At 36.4% G+C, this 15,430-nt stretch overlaps 1 long non-coding RNA gene across 2 annotated transcripts in view; it reads left to right on the forward strand.

Annotated features, from left to right (window-relative positions):
- The first annotated feature begins 803 nt into the window (after positions 1 to 803).
- Positions 804 to 15,430, forward strand: part of LOC135967242 (uncharacterized) — a 62,760-nt gene continuing 48,133 nt past the window's right edge. The window contains exons 1-2 of one of the 2 annotated variants that reach the window (XR_012422764.1): positions 804 to 909; positions 1,007 to 1,110. This is a non-coding gene — a long non-coding RNA (uncharacterized lncRNA). Of the gene's footprint in view, positions 910 to 1,006; positions 2,491 to 15,430 lie in introns of those variants that run through there. The other variant, XR_010581244.1, reaches the window with a different exon arrangement.

Here is a 15,430-nt window from a genome sequence, read left to right on the forward strand (position 1 = left end):
TCAGATATTGGAGATACCCAATATGACTTTCAAATAACTATGATCAATACACTCAAGAAAATAAAAGTTGGGCAAAGTAGGTAAGAATTTCAACAAAGAATTATGATATGTAAAAAGTAACCAAATTGGGCATCCTAAAACTGAAAAATAGAAATAAGAGTTTAAAGATCTTGACTTCCAAAGTTCAAAATTCATTTGTTAAATCTACAAATAATTATTGAGCAACTATTGCCTGACACTGTTCTAGAAGTAGGGGATAAAGCAATGAACAAAACAAACTTCATTCCCTTATGGCTCTTATGATCTAACGAGAGAAACAGAAAATAAACCATATAAGTAAGTAAATTTTATATTACAAGGTGATAACCAAGGGTGATATGAGAAAGAAAGAAATGACTGAAAATGTTAATTGGATTAAATAAATAATAGAACAAAAAATAAAATTTGAAGAAGAGCCTTCCTAAAGAAGCAATAACAAATTTGAAGGCCTCAATAGGGTGGTGATTTACCTGCTAAAGGAAAAATGAGGAGTTTAATGTCACCTTAATACTAGGAGATAAAATTATTAACTACTGGAAGGGTTTGGGACTTTACTGTGAATGAGATGTGATGGTATTAAAAGGTTCTGAGGGGAAAAGTGACGTGATCTAACACACATTTTAACGTTTTACATCTGAGATTATAAGGTCTAAGAGCAAAAGTAGGTAGAACTCTCTAGAGACTACTGCAACCATCCAAGCAAGAGATGATGTGGACTGAACCAAGATGGTAGCAGTGAAGAAAGTAAGAAATGTTTGTATTCTAGCCAACAGGATATATAAGAAATAAAGGGGACTTACGGGTGACTCCAAATGTTTTGCCTGACAAGTTGAAGAGATGAAATTGCCACTGAGTGAAATGGAGAAAACAGTGAGTATACTAGGTTTAGTATTCTAAATACTAATAATGTTTTAGTATTTAGATATTAATAATAATATTCTAAATACTAAAAATGTTTGTATTCTAGCCAACAGGATATATAAGAGATAAAGGGGACTTACGGGTGACTCCAAATGTTTTGCCTGACAAGTTGAAGAGATGAAATTGCCACTGAGTGAAATGGAGAAAACAGTGAGTATACTAGGTTTAGGAGTGAAGGAAGATCAGAAGTTGAATTTTGTACCTGTTGAGTAAGAGATAATGATTAGACATCTAAATAGAGATGTCAATGGCAAAGTAAAGAGTTGAGTACATTTGGGTAAAGATCCAAACAGAAATTATGAACATGGAAGTTATTGGCATATAAACTACATTTAAAATAATGAGACTGGATGAGGTCTCCCAGATGTAATAAGCTGAGGAATATAAAAGATTTGAAATGATTATTTGCTAAATAAGAAGAATATAACTAGGATAGAACATTTGTTTATAGAAAATGAAATGGTTTAGTGCTAGGAGTTGACAGAAAAGATGGAATCACTCAACTTCAAATTTTTTCAGCCTTCTACAGTAATAGAGATACAAACATAATAAGACAATAAAAATATTATATTATACCATAATATAATAATAAAAATAAACATTTGCCCTGTGACCATTTACAACTGCCATTTACAACTTTTTTAAAGATGCATTCTCTCATTTTGTCTGATAGTAAATGATCATCTATATATTGTTTTATTACTGAATGATTTGTCAAGTGACAGTCATCTTTGTAGGTTGCTAATGAATTTACTCATTATTTGAGACCTGGTAAGTAAAGGCAGAAATAAGAATCAGGCATCTAACCCATCTTTCCTATCAAATTGTATCACAAGGTAACCAAATGATGAATGACAGTTAAGTTTTCCTTAAAAGAAGTATTCCACTAGTAATTTAAAGGAAAAATAAAATTAGAATATCACCATTTGACATCCCCCAATTAATTAATGGATCTAGACACTGAGAATCAATGACTACTAAATTCATAAAAAGAGACACAAAGCAGACAATATGTCCTCCTGCTTGAAGTAACTTTGTTACAAATTTTAACCTGAATCTCATCAAGTCACAAGTTCCAACAAGTTTCAAAGCCATGAGATCCCAAATCAAAAGTCTAAAGGATGAGTTAAATTGATTGTTTGGAAGTGAAGAAAGAAAGATTTGTTTCATCTGAAATGACATGAGCAATTTAGATAGAGAATACAGCATTTAAGTTGGACTCTGACTAGTAACTACGCTTTGTGAAAGAGGAGAGATTTGAAAGCATTTTTTATGTTGAGAGAGCAGTCTGGGCAAAGACAGGGAGAGTTAGATGTATTTATGAGACTGCCAGTTGTACATGTGGCTGAGGAAGAAGCTTAGCACAGCAGTAAAAACAAACGAGAAAGTGAGGTTTGGGCCAGGCGCCGTGGCTCCTGCCTGTAATCTCAGCACTTTGGGAGGCCCAGGTGGACAGATCACCTGAGGTCAGAAGTTCAAGACGAGCCTGGGCAACATGGTGAAACCTTGTCTCTACTAAAAATACAAAAATTAACCTGGTTTAGTGGCGCACTCCTGTAATCCTAGGTATTCAGGAGGCAGAGGCATGAGAAACGCTCGAACCCGCGAGGCGGAGGTTGCAGTGAGCCAAGATAGCGCCACTGCACTCCAGCCTGGGCAACAGAGTGAGACTCTATCTCAAAAAAACATTTTCTAAATAAAAGAAAGTAAGGTTGGGAGTGTGTGTGGGTGTAGACGTGTCTGTGAGTGTGGGTGTGAGTGTGTGTATTTTCCTTATCTATGCTTTCTAAATTTTTTAACATTGAAAAGGGATTATTATATAATATTATATAATTATTATTTATATATGTTTATATAATATATAAATAATATTATCAATATTTATTATTTTATATAATATATTATATGATTATATGATAAATGTATTTCTATACTCCTATAAATCTAAATTTTTTAATGTAATTAAATAGAGTTTTGAGCCAACTAATGGAAGACTTGCAATGCCATGACCATTGTTTTACTTTTGTCCCCCTCACCAGTCTCGGTTATGCAACTAAATATATAGTTGGCTGCAACTCTCTTTCATTAAGTGCTGATGCTAAGAGTGACACCAGCCATCAATTTCAGAAAAAGTTAGGTAGCTTTTTCAGTAAGCTAAAATCATTACCATTACTGAAATATTCAATTCGAAGTCCAATGATAGAAGTAGAAAATTCCTACTCTATCTTCAAGGAAGTCTTCCAACCATATTTAATGGTCATGCTATTAAACTTTTGAATACACTATGAATATGAATATAAACATAGTCAACATAGTTTGTAGATTTACTGATTAAGGCAGATATTAGAGGTATGGTTTGATTTCCACACTTGTCTTTGTCCTCCAGACTGGGGACTATTCAAACTTTGTCCTCCAGATTGGGGACTGTTTAAAGCTTAATAATTGATAAAACATGGCCAGTCAAATGGAAAGAGCAGAGACAAACGTAGAAGAATGGATGATAAAGGAAAAACCGATAGGCTGAGAAGAGAGGAATCATTTCAAAGACTTGAGAATTGCAAAGATTTGAGAAAAACACAGGTCTCTTGATCTCAGATTCTTGGTAAAGGGAGGCTAAGATAGGAGTCCAGAAGTGCAAAGCAGGTCTGCTCAAGCTGTTATCCAAACTGGCTAAGAGCCGATACACTTCAAGGGGTATGAACAATTTTAAGCTGAAGAATAAAGCTAAGATTTGTTCATAGAATTGCTGTCAGGTCTAAAAGTAGTGTTTAAATCAAGAGATCTGGACCCCAGATGATCAAGATTTGATTGAGAAAAAGAGCAGGGAGGCAACAAGGTGATAAAGGGATCATTATAACATTTGAGGCCAGCAAGGATGCTGAGAACTCATTCTCATTAGATAGTTATATAAGGAAAGCAGTTTTGCTAATTTAAATAGGCAATACTGGAATAAACCGTTGCGTTTGGATGTCTTATTTTAGGGAAATCTGCCCAAACTTTGTGCTTTCTCTACCTTCCTGATACGGTTTATGTCTATGTCTCCACCCAAATCTCATGTCAAGTTGTAATTCCCAAAGTTGGAGGTGGGGCCTGGTGGGAGGTGATTTGGTCATGGGGGTGGATTTCCCACTTTCATGTCGTTCTTGTGATAGTGAATGAGTTATCACAAGATCTGGTTCTTTAAAAGTGTATAGCACCACCCCTCACTTCTCTCTCTTCCTGCTGCTTCAGCCTTGTAAGACGTGCCTACTTTCCTTTTCACCTTCTGCCATGATTGTGAGTTTCCTAAGGCCTCCCCAGACATGCTTCCTATACAGCCTGCAGAACCATGAGCCAATTAAACCTCTTTTCTTTATAAATTACCCAGCCTCAGGTAGTTTTTTATAACAGTGTGAGAACAGGCTAATACACTTCCTTACCCTTACTCATCAATATATATTTGGTGGCAAGTAATGTATATTTGTTAATATCTCCTGGTGCATGTGTGATTTGTATAATATGAAATTATTCATGGAATATGCAACGTATTCCCTGTTGAGAGCACCATATATTCATTCATTCAAGAAATATTAATTGGATACACAGTGTTTGTAAGTTCTGTTGTAAACTGCTAAGTATGCAGAGGTGAATAAAGCAGACACATATCTGTTCTCATGGAAGACATTCTAATGAGAGATGTGAGCATTAGATAAATTAAAGAGTAACAGATTCTAGGCAGAGTCTCAGAACAATGTAATGTGATCATGACTGAGTGGCTACTCTGGATTGGGGTGGTCAGAAAAGCTCTTTGAAAAGGTGGCATTCAAGCTGCATCCTAAATTTTAAGAAACAGAAACCTGGGCTGATTGGGATTCGGGGTCTAGATGAAAGACAGGGAATAGAAACAAGACAGGTTGCATGATCTAATATCTTGGGAAGTATTGGGGGAAACCACAAGTGTTTGAGTTTAATCTCATATCTACTTTGAGCCCCTCTTTTCAGAAGCATCTGTACAAGAAAAATGTCCAGAGGGAGTTTTTAAAAGTTTGGAATCTTCTCTAACAGAGAAGAATAATGAACTACTACTAAGTTGAAAGGAAAATGTAGATTTCTGTAGGGGAAAAAGAGATAAAGCCACTAGGGTTTTATTGTACCAGCTAAGTTTCATAGCTGACTTTGATACTTGCTACATCCCCTGCACACCTGAATGAAATAAATGAGAAATGCAGGAGATGAAGGTACAAATCCAATTTCCCCTTTGCAACAAGAACCAGTAAGTCTTTGCTGCCTTCTTCATTTCAGAACCTGTCTACATTTTATCCTCCTTCATAAACAATGTTTAGATAAACCCAGTGAATAATGGGGTTGAAAGGAAATTTTAAAGGTCATTTTGTGTATACCCCTTGCTTCAGGCAAGATTACAGTCATGCCCACCCAAGAAGTAGTCTTCTCTTATGTCAAGTTTTGTTCTAGATGATGTTTATTTTTTCCAGGGTGGGGAGTTGAAGTAGGAAGAAGAGAAATGAAGAGTGTGTTTGCCTTAAAAGCATAAGCAGAGTTATTTTTAACGTAAGTGCCCTCCCCTCTTTGTAATGCCAGGGGCAGAGTATTCTCCAAATGCTTTATACACTTACTTTCAGCACTAAATGTATTTGTGCAAATCTCATGAATCATCAAGGCTTTTGAAAGTATTTATAGGGAGAGAAACTCAACCCTTTTCATTAGAGTGAGTAAAACTCACATTGGTATCTTGCTATTGTTTAAGGAGAACAATGGATGGGTGGATGAAAGAGAATGTCAGCTGGATCAACAAACAGCTGTTCCAACAGAAGTCCTGTTATCCCATACAATAAAGCAGTATTAATTGCTGCCTTCCCTGGAGTCTCTAAAGATGCTCAGTAAGTGTACAGTACCCTGATGAACTAAAGCCAAAAGTTAGGGCTGATTTCAGGCTTCATCACAGTGGACACCTCACCTCCAGAAAGAAAGTTGTAGGCCTTTAAAACTTTTGACCTCAGAGAAGACTCCACCGCCTTTTAAGGCAATAAATTCTTGTCTCTTCTCCAAATACTCTAATTGAAACTTCTGCTGTTGCAGCATAATTCAATGTGTTTTTTTACAGACTTCAGTGAAAGCAAGAATTCTCATTTTGCATGTAATTATATCTCTTATAATACCCACGGCCTCCTGCAATATTACTTTTTCTAGGCCAAATAAATAATTTTTTTTCTAAAGGCAGCTTGGTATTCAGTAAAAGTTATAGTAATTGGGCACAGTTCTGGATAAGATTCTTGGCTCTAACATTGACTAATCATATGGGCAACTTATTTATTAAGTGTGATACCCAGTTTACTCAACTTTCTTAAAGAGTTGTTGTTAGGATTTAATGTAATAATACATAAAAAATATTTATGACAGCATGCTTGATACACACTGATACACACTATAAAACAATTTTATCACTGCTTATCCACCTTTTTAATCAATGGATATTTTCCAAGTTTTTTCTGTTGTTTGTGTCATAGAGTACAGATATAGGTTCAATTATTTAAGTACTATAAATTCTTCAAGTAATGGAAAGATAACCTTATACTTCATAACTAATTCACATTTCTAAACACTCTACTAACAATAAAGTATAAGTCTTGTGAATTAATATTTTACTTATGGTTCAAAGTGACCCACAAATCTTTTCCTGGAATCTTCTGGAAGCCTATCCTAACTAATATATATTCAGAGATGATTTTTCTTTTCTTTACATAGTATTGCAAGCAGTGTTAAATTATATCTACACACTTCTCAAATTCTCAAAGCAGTTTAAATACTTTTTTATCTTGGAGTCAGATAAAGTATTATTGTTAACAACAGTATTTCTGGTCATTATTCTGTCATCCAAATTATAAATAAAAATAGTAAATAAAGCCTTTATAATTGCCAATTTGGAGGGTAAAACATTTGATATATCCTATGCACATAATACCTAAAAATGTGCTTTTAAACCAAATTATGTCATGCCATAGTTTTTTTTTCACCAATAAAGTCCCAGAAGTCCAGGTAAGAAGGCTGAAGGGCATATTCTTAGAGACTTAAACTGCAAGAGGGAAAAAAATATGCAAGCATGTAATTTATAACACAACTTGGCAACTTGTTATGGAGTCCCTCTCTTTCCAGAAATCCCAGATTCCTGATAATAGAAGAGAATCCCAGACAGTTATCACCATAAGCATTTTAATTCAAGATCACCTGAGTCTAGCTTCTGCTTTTAAGTACAAATTATCTACCATGATTTTTACAGCTCCTCACCGCTGACTTCCGTGTTTCTCTCTTGCACTAACCTCCCATGACAGTAGAGGAGGCAGAACATTCTAATGAACCTATGTGAATAAAGTCTCAGAAACACAAAAAATCTTGGCATATTAAGGAATATGTGGAAATTTGAGGTAGCTGGAGAAGACAGGAGCTTGTGAAGAGCAGCAGGAAGTGGTCCAGAGTGATAGGTTGGGATGAGAATAACTATCAAAATAAAGAAGTAGATTTAGTTCTATGGACAATAGAAAACTAACAGAAGAGTTTGATTCTTCAGTTGCTTTGTTTTATTTTTACACAGAAGCAAGGTCTCATTAGACTTATTTTTGGAAGATGACTCTGATGAGTAATGGTGAGGAAGGTGAACTGGAAGGGTTAACAGGTAGAAGCTGAGATCAGTCAATAGCGGAGTTCTAGGTGAGGCATGATAAAGCCCTGATACAAATCTCTGCTAAATTAATTTTCTTAACTCAGGGTCAAATAATAACATGTTTGGGTAAGCATGTGCAACCACCACATTAGCTTTTTAATCTGTCACAAGAACATGTCTCAGAAACACAGGGCAGGGAGGGGCCATAAAAGATGTTCCTCCAACCCATGTCATGGTTTAATTTTCTCTACTTTGGAATGTCAGGTTGCAGAACACAATTCTTGAACTAAATGATGACTGCCAAGTTTACTGTTCACATTTCCGAAGATTATACTTAAGGTGATTTTTTTCCCCAAGAATCTCTTAACCACTACATTAGCTTGGAGAGTCCTGCTACATCCATCTCTTGACAGTGAGACTGAATCCCATTATACCATAACCCTTAGCTCAGTTTCAAATGTCCTGCACTTTACTAGTAAATTGCCTACATGAAGACTCAGAAACCTACACCGGTTGTAATCTATTGTGGAGGCTCTGTTATCATCCCTTGGTTTAAAGTAGATGGCTGTCACACACCATGAGATTCTAGAACCTGGAACTTCTCTTGGATAAAGAAAGATAACCTAAAGTCGGCTGTATCCAAGGCTCTGACAATTGCTGATAAAGTTAAGAGGATATAAAGATCATCACAGCCATTTCACTCCTCCTGAAGTAATAGTCAAACATTATCTAACAATCACCTGCTGGGATTAAACTGTAGATGGCTTGCCGAGATAGTCCATCTTAGCCCTGGCCCAGTCAGTATCTCTTTTGGCAGCTTAACTCCAGTGATATCAAAACATTTCATGAGTCTAGTAAGATTGACCAAGACATTTACTCTTTACTATCTATTAAAATAAAGGCCTTCTTTTTTAGCCTTTCCCTCTAATTACCAGACATTCTCTCCCAGTAAAGCACCAACACATTTCCCAGGAACAAATGTCGATTTCACATTTCCCACTACTAACCTTTATGACAACTACAGATGTTTGATAGCATGTAACTTAAATATATCAACAGAGCTTAGTATATTTCCCCAAGAAGCCATTGGTGGAACTGGGAAGGAAACAATATACTTTTCAGTAATCGATCTGTACCTAACTGCCTGTATGTCTCCCTTCCTGTTCTCCTTCCTCTCGGGGATGTTGCCATGGTGCCAAATTACTTGTGTTGTGAGTGCTGCTGTTTACAATTTAAAATGAAGTATATACCTCTTATAGAAAATTTGGGAAAATATATAGAAAAGTAGAACAACCAAGATAAAAATTCACCTATAATAGATCAATAATCATTATTTTAGAACAGTTTCAGAGTACTTGTTAATGAATACAATTTTGGAGTTTTGTTGGATTTTTTGTTTTGTTTTTAGTACATGTGCTTTAGTATGATCCATATTAACTTGTTATAGTCAAGATTCCTTTGCTTATGAGAAAAACCCAAACAAATTAACTTAAGGGGAAAACAAAAGATAATTACGTTCATGCAGGTAACTTGGAAGAACAGGCCGAGCAGGTGTTTTTCTCAGTCCTTACAAACAGGAAACAAACATTCATATAATGTGTCAAGAAGAGGGAGATTGTTTTGATGTCTTGGCAGCTTAGGACCCCAGAGGAATGAGGGGCATTCGGGCTCCCAGGGAAAGACTCTGGTTGGCCCTGGGTCAGTTTCAGTGTTGGTGCAGAGTACTGTGACTGACACCTCTGGGAATAATAAGTTGGAAAACAGCAATTTCCCAAAGAAAGGTAAGGCGCTGTTACCAAAAGTGCAGCCAGGAGAAACAGTAGATAGTCAAAACCAAAAGATGAATATTTTATAATGTCACAAACCATTAATTTTCCAGTAAGTAAGAATATTTCTTATCCTAGGAAGGGGGAGAATGGCAGAACACCATGAGGTGCATTTTAAAGTAGACCTTCTGCCCTTCCTCAAAAGATTTTTATTTACCGCTTCTTTCTTATTCAGCTGTCAATCTTTGCAATAGTGATTCAATGTTGCAGGTAAAGCATCAACTAAGTGATTAATCATAATTTACATACCAATTGATTGATTGTTGGAGATTAATGTTGTATCTATTCTTTTAACATTTTTATTAATGCTACTCTGTACACAGTTTTCAAGATTTATAATTATTTAAGACCAATTTTTAGAAGTAGAATTACTGGTTCAGAGGGTTCATTTTAAGATCCTCAACATACCCTCCTCTGTATAGCTGAAACTGTATTTCAGTGGTTGCAGTAGCTAGACAGCTAGCCTACTCTGGCATTAATTGTCCAGCTGCCTGCTTATATCAGCTCTCATTTAGAGTTGTTAGTGCTAAGTACAGTGTCTTGCATATGAAATGCATTCCACAAATGGTTCTCAATGATGAACAAGAAGATGCTGATGCTGAGAGTCCAGGGACTTTCCTAATTAATCTGTATTTAGGATAAAGGAGTGAGAAGGAAATTCCTTTTATACACAAGCAGGACACTGATGACTAATGACTGAGAGATGAAAGTAACTCACCTCATTCATTAAGTATAAAGGGTAATTTAAGTTTTACCTGCCTGTCTGCTGCTGGCAGGAGTTTAACCTACTCCATATGTCCAAAGAAAATTAAGCAAACCAGTATTTATGGAAAGAAGCCATTTGGTGCGTATAGCAGAAAGAGCTCCAGCTCTAGAGTTGTGAGACATAAGCTCCAGTGGAGGCTCTTAACCTATCCAAGTGTTAGTTTCCTTATTTGATCAATAGTTAAGTATGCCTGCCATGACTGCTTCTCAGGGCTGCTGTGAGGAATGAAAAGCCTAATGCATGAGAAAGTTGTTGTAAATTATACATTTCTCCACAAATAAATTATTCTGCCATTATTACTACATGTCCAGAAGAATTGCTCTTAAATGATGTGAGGTCATAGAACTCTTTGAAAATGTAATTGAAGTTATGAGCTTTCACTCTCCAAAAAATAAACATACTTTAATAATTATATATAATTTCAGGGAGTTTATTAAATTCCTGAACTGAAGGGTAAATGATTCTCAGGCCAAGAATTCTGGACCTAAAATACTGTAATATTTTAAAATTATTAGCTATTTCAAGCCTCAGAAACTTACATCATAGACTCCTGTGTACCCATCACTGACATTTAAAAAACGTTAGCATTGTGACATATTTACTACAGATATTTTTTAAAATATACAATTATAGATTTAGCCAACTCCAAACATGCCACTGTATTCTACATTTTTTATGCAAATAAAACCTAAAATGTTGTCCCTGCTTACAAATCATTTTCATGCTAATCAGATGGACATTTACAAAAAGAGAAAAAGAGAGACAGGGAAGAAAATAGGATGTGGTCATTGTGAAAGCTTATAAAGATGAGAGAGTCCTGGGAAGGGCGAAGCCATCCAGATAATCATTACAGAGGAGCTTCATTTGAGACAGCTTTTAACAAAGGGTTAAAGATATATAGGTAAGAGATATCTAGCACATAACAAGAAGTCAAGCAATATACATTAAATGAATAATTAAATACATGAATGAATAAATGAGTGGATGGATGGATTTCTTGAATGTCTGTTATGTGCCAGGCATTAAGTTAGGTCTTGGACACATAATATAAATAAATTAGACATGTTTGCTAGTCTTAAGAAGATCCTGCTGTAAAGGAAACATAAATGAAGGTCAGAAAGACAATGTGATAAGATAAAGTCTAGTACTTTTTGGAGGAGGGTGCAAACAGGCTTTTCAGAGGAAGTGTCATTTGAGATTGTTTTTGAAGTGTGAATAGAATTTAAGTAAAGATGACAGCATTTGGAAAGAAAGAGAGATCTGAAACTGCTTGCTATTAGTACTAGAACATAATGGGAAATCATAGCAAATGAGGCCAGAGCCAGGGAGTAGACTTGCAGTACTTTTCTAAGGAAAAGCACCTTCATCCTGAAGATAAATTCAAACCTGATGATAAGAATCACCAAATGTTTTATTAAAAAGCAGATTCCCAGCCTCTACCTCCCAAGACTCTCATTCAGAAGATGTATAGGGATCTCCATTGTTTATTCATGTCCTAGGGAATTATTACTCTTGGGCAAGTTTAGAAAATAATATTAGAGGTAATATCCAGGCCTGGCACAGTTTATCTGCACTAGAGTGAAGCAAGAAGAAAGAAATGAAAATAAAACAAAAAAATGAAAGAAGAATTTACCTAGATATATAAAAGCTGTTATGTTTGTTTATAAGTTACTAATATTATAGGCTCAAGCCTATAATCCCAGCAGTTTGAGAGGGCGAGGTAGGCAGATCACTTGAGGTCAGGAGTTTGCGACCAGCCTGACCAACATGGTGAAACCTCATCTCTACTAAAAACACAAAAATTAGCCAGGCGTGGTGGTTCATGCCTGTAATCCCAGCTACTCGGGAGGCTGAGGCAGGAGAATTGCTTGAACCCAGGAGGCGGAGGTTGCAGTGAGCTGAGATAGTGCCACTGCGCTTCAGCCTGGGAGACAGAGTGAGACTTCATCTCAAAAAAAAAAAGAAAGAAAGAAAGAAAAAAAAAAAAGAAGTAATATCCAGTGAGGGGTTTTAAGCTGTAAAAAGGTATAATTGGTCCTGAAATTTTAGTTATTTTTTAACATTCGTTAGATGAAGGTTGAAGCAGGAAAATATTGTAATGTCACTTAGTAACTTATAAACAAACATAACAGCTTTTATATATCTAGGTAAATTCTTCTTTCATTTTTTTGTTTCATTTTCATTTCTTTCTTCTTGCTTCACCCTAGTGCAGATAAACCAATACCCAGTCCTTCATGGACTCTGCCTCTATTTTCTAAAGCTTTGGCTCTGACTACCATTTGCTTTAGCTTATGCTTTGGTCTCCTCAGTTCTTTCCCACATTTACCCGCAACTAGAAGATGCAAGAGCTTATTTACAACAATAGACCAAGTTCTTAGTAATCCCTGTATCTTTTTATGGCTTGACATTCTGCTTACATACACTTCTTAAACAGCACAACAAAAATGATGACACATAGTCAACCAATTCTGTCATGTATTCATGCAACAAATATTGATTGGCTATTCAGGCTAGGCACTATGCTAACTACTAGGAACACAACAATGAATAAATATAATAGTTTCTGTGTTTTAGAGTTCAGAGTTGGCAAGGGGAGGGTAAAAAAGAAATAAACAAAATTGCCAGAAAATGTACGTACTTTTAAAATAGAGGGAAATAGGTATTTGAGAAGCACAGAGGATAGAATCATCTAGCGCTGATCAGTGGGGTCAAGGAAAGTTTCACAGAGAAGGTGATATTTGAATTGAATCTGGAAGGAATAATAGAAAGTTTCCAAGTATAAGTGGTGGATGAGGGGCAGAGGCAATGCCTGCACTCTTGGTGTTCTCCAGGAAAGACTTGGCTTTATTAGCTTCTTTCATTTGAATGTATCCCTGATCCTTGTTACACTTTCCCCTAGAAATGTACGACCACTTCTCCTGTCTGTTTCACAGCTTTAACTCACTAACAGTCCCCTGGGTTTAAGCCAGGAGAACTGTACAAATGCGCCCAGGTTCACCTGCACACTCAGGTTCACTGCATCACTATTGTGTGAGTCTTTGGAAACCAGACCTGAAACCAGATAATTTTTACATAGTTTCAAGTTTCACCAACAATTCACGTGACACCAGGCCCAATTCATGTATAATATAAGCAGGTGTAAAATTTCAGCCACAAGTTGCTTTAGACATATGTTGGATGGGCCTTCAACTTGGCTTCACCAAAATGATTTGAGCTTCCACAGAATAATTTTTCCTACTTGTCATCACTGCAAGTATCATCTCCTCCAACACACACACCAACAGTTACTGGTCTAATTGTGGAGAAAACACTACCCAATTTGCACAACAAGGACAGCAGATGCACCATCTCCAAACTGACAGCCTGGTATGTCGAGGCATAACAATGGTCAGCCACAAAGCTTAGCAAAAACTAACACAACATTTTAGAATAATGGGAGATGATGAATTGAATCTGCAATGAGGACTTAATATGTGATTTTAGAAACCACTAGCATATGAGAAAACTTTCCAACTTACAACAGTATGGAAAGTAGTGCAATAATATGTTTGATTAGAAAGTACTTCAGGATGTATTAATGTAAGCACTTAGCAAGTCTCTCAAACATACCATTCTGCAATGAGCATATAGATTTTTTCAAACATATCCATTTCCACTTAGGTTGTACTCTAGCTGATTGCTTTAAATGCAGAGGAAGTTATATGAGCTCTTTCATTTTATGTACACTAAATTCAAATCTCTTGGTCCCATTTTGTTTTCATATTTATTAATTTAAAAAATACTAGAATCTCTGTATTTCTGCATAAGCAGTGTACATTAGCCTGGTTCTGAAAGTATATTTCCTCTTTGAATCTTTGTGAAACAATCATTTAACACTATACCCTTTCCTTCTGATTCTCTTGAGATCCTGATTTACTTTAAATTCAAAAGGGCAAAACATTCAATCAGATAATAAATCAATAGTTAACCTGGAAAGACTTATGTTTAACTAGTCTTGGCAATGTTTGAGTCCAGCTGTTCTGATACAGGGAGCAACGCTTGAGAGCCAGGTAGAAAAACAGAGAATGCAAGATCCGTGGGGTGTGTCAGGTGGGGGGAGAGAGAAAGGCTTGTTTCCTTAAATAAAAATGTTAGGAAAGCCCAGCCTCAGATAGAAAACTTCAGAAGTTTTATCAAGACGAAGTACTATATGTGAATTTTGAAAAGTAGGAAGAGAGGCAAACTGAAAATGAGAAAAGGTTGCAATTGTAAAATTAAACAGGTTTATCATCAGTGAGCAGAGCCTCATCCGAAAATGAACCAGGGGGTCCTGTCTCACACCCGCTGCAATCTGACCATTAGTGAAATGCACACAGGGAAGAGAAGGTAACCCAGATGGAGGCAGCACAGCCCTGCTTGAGCCAGCCTGAGGCAGCAAAGGAGAAGGTCATTACTTCCCAGTCACTCACTTGGGTGTACAACCAAATCACCTGGGGTGGTTTTTGTAAAAATACATGTGCTTCGATCAGTCATCTAAGAATCTAATTCTGAACTGTAAAATACAGATTTCCCCAACACTCCTAGACACAAGAATCTGTATCTTTTTCCCAACACCCACAAAAAAATCTCTCACTAGCCATGGTTGACAGTGAGTCTTAAACTTCTGCCTTCACTACATCCACAATTTTCATTAATAGCCACTGCAGGCTTCCTACAGATTCATACCAGGCCCTGGATGTGCTGAAAATACCTAAACCTTTACTTCCAGGTATGTTAGTTTCCTAGAGCTGCCATAACAAAGTACCACAAACTGAATGGCTTAGAATGACAGAAATTTATTGTCTCAAAGCTCTGTAGGCTGGAAACCCAAGAACAAGGTATTGGTAGGGTTGGATCCTTCTGAGGGCTACAAGGGAGAATCTGCTCCAATCCTTTCTCTGAGCTTTCATTTATTTTCTGGCAATGTTTGTCATTCCTTGGTTTGTGGCAGCATCACTTCAATCTTAACATGGCATTCTCCCTGTGTTTCTTTCTCTGTGTCCAAATATCCACTTTCTATAAGGATATAGTCATATTGGGGTAAGACCCCCATCTACTGACTTCATCTTTACTTGGTCATCTGCAAAGACCTTATTTCCAAATAAGGAAATAAGGCAGAGCTACTACAGGTGTAAGATTCAACATCTTTTGGAGGGATACAATTCAACCCATAACACTAGATTCCTTTATTCATTCAAGCAACAA

Source organism: Macaca fascicularis, chromosome 14 (genome assembly GCF_037993035.2).
Source record: "Macaca fascicularis isolate 582-1 chromosome 14, T2T-MFA8v1.1".
Taxonomy (NCBI): domain Eukaryota; kingdom Metazoa; phylum Chordata; class Mammalia; order Primates; family Cercopithecidae; genus Macaca; species Macaca fascicularis.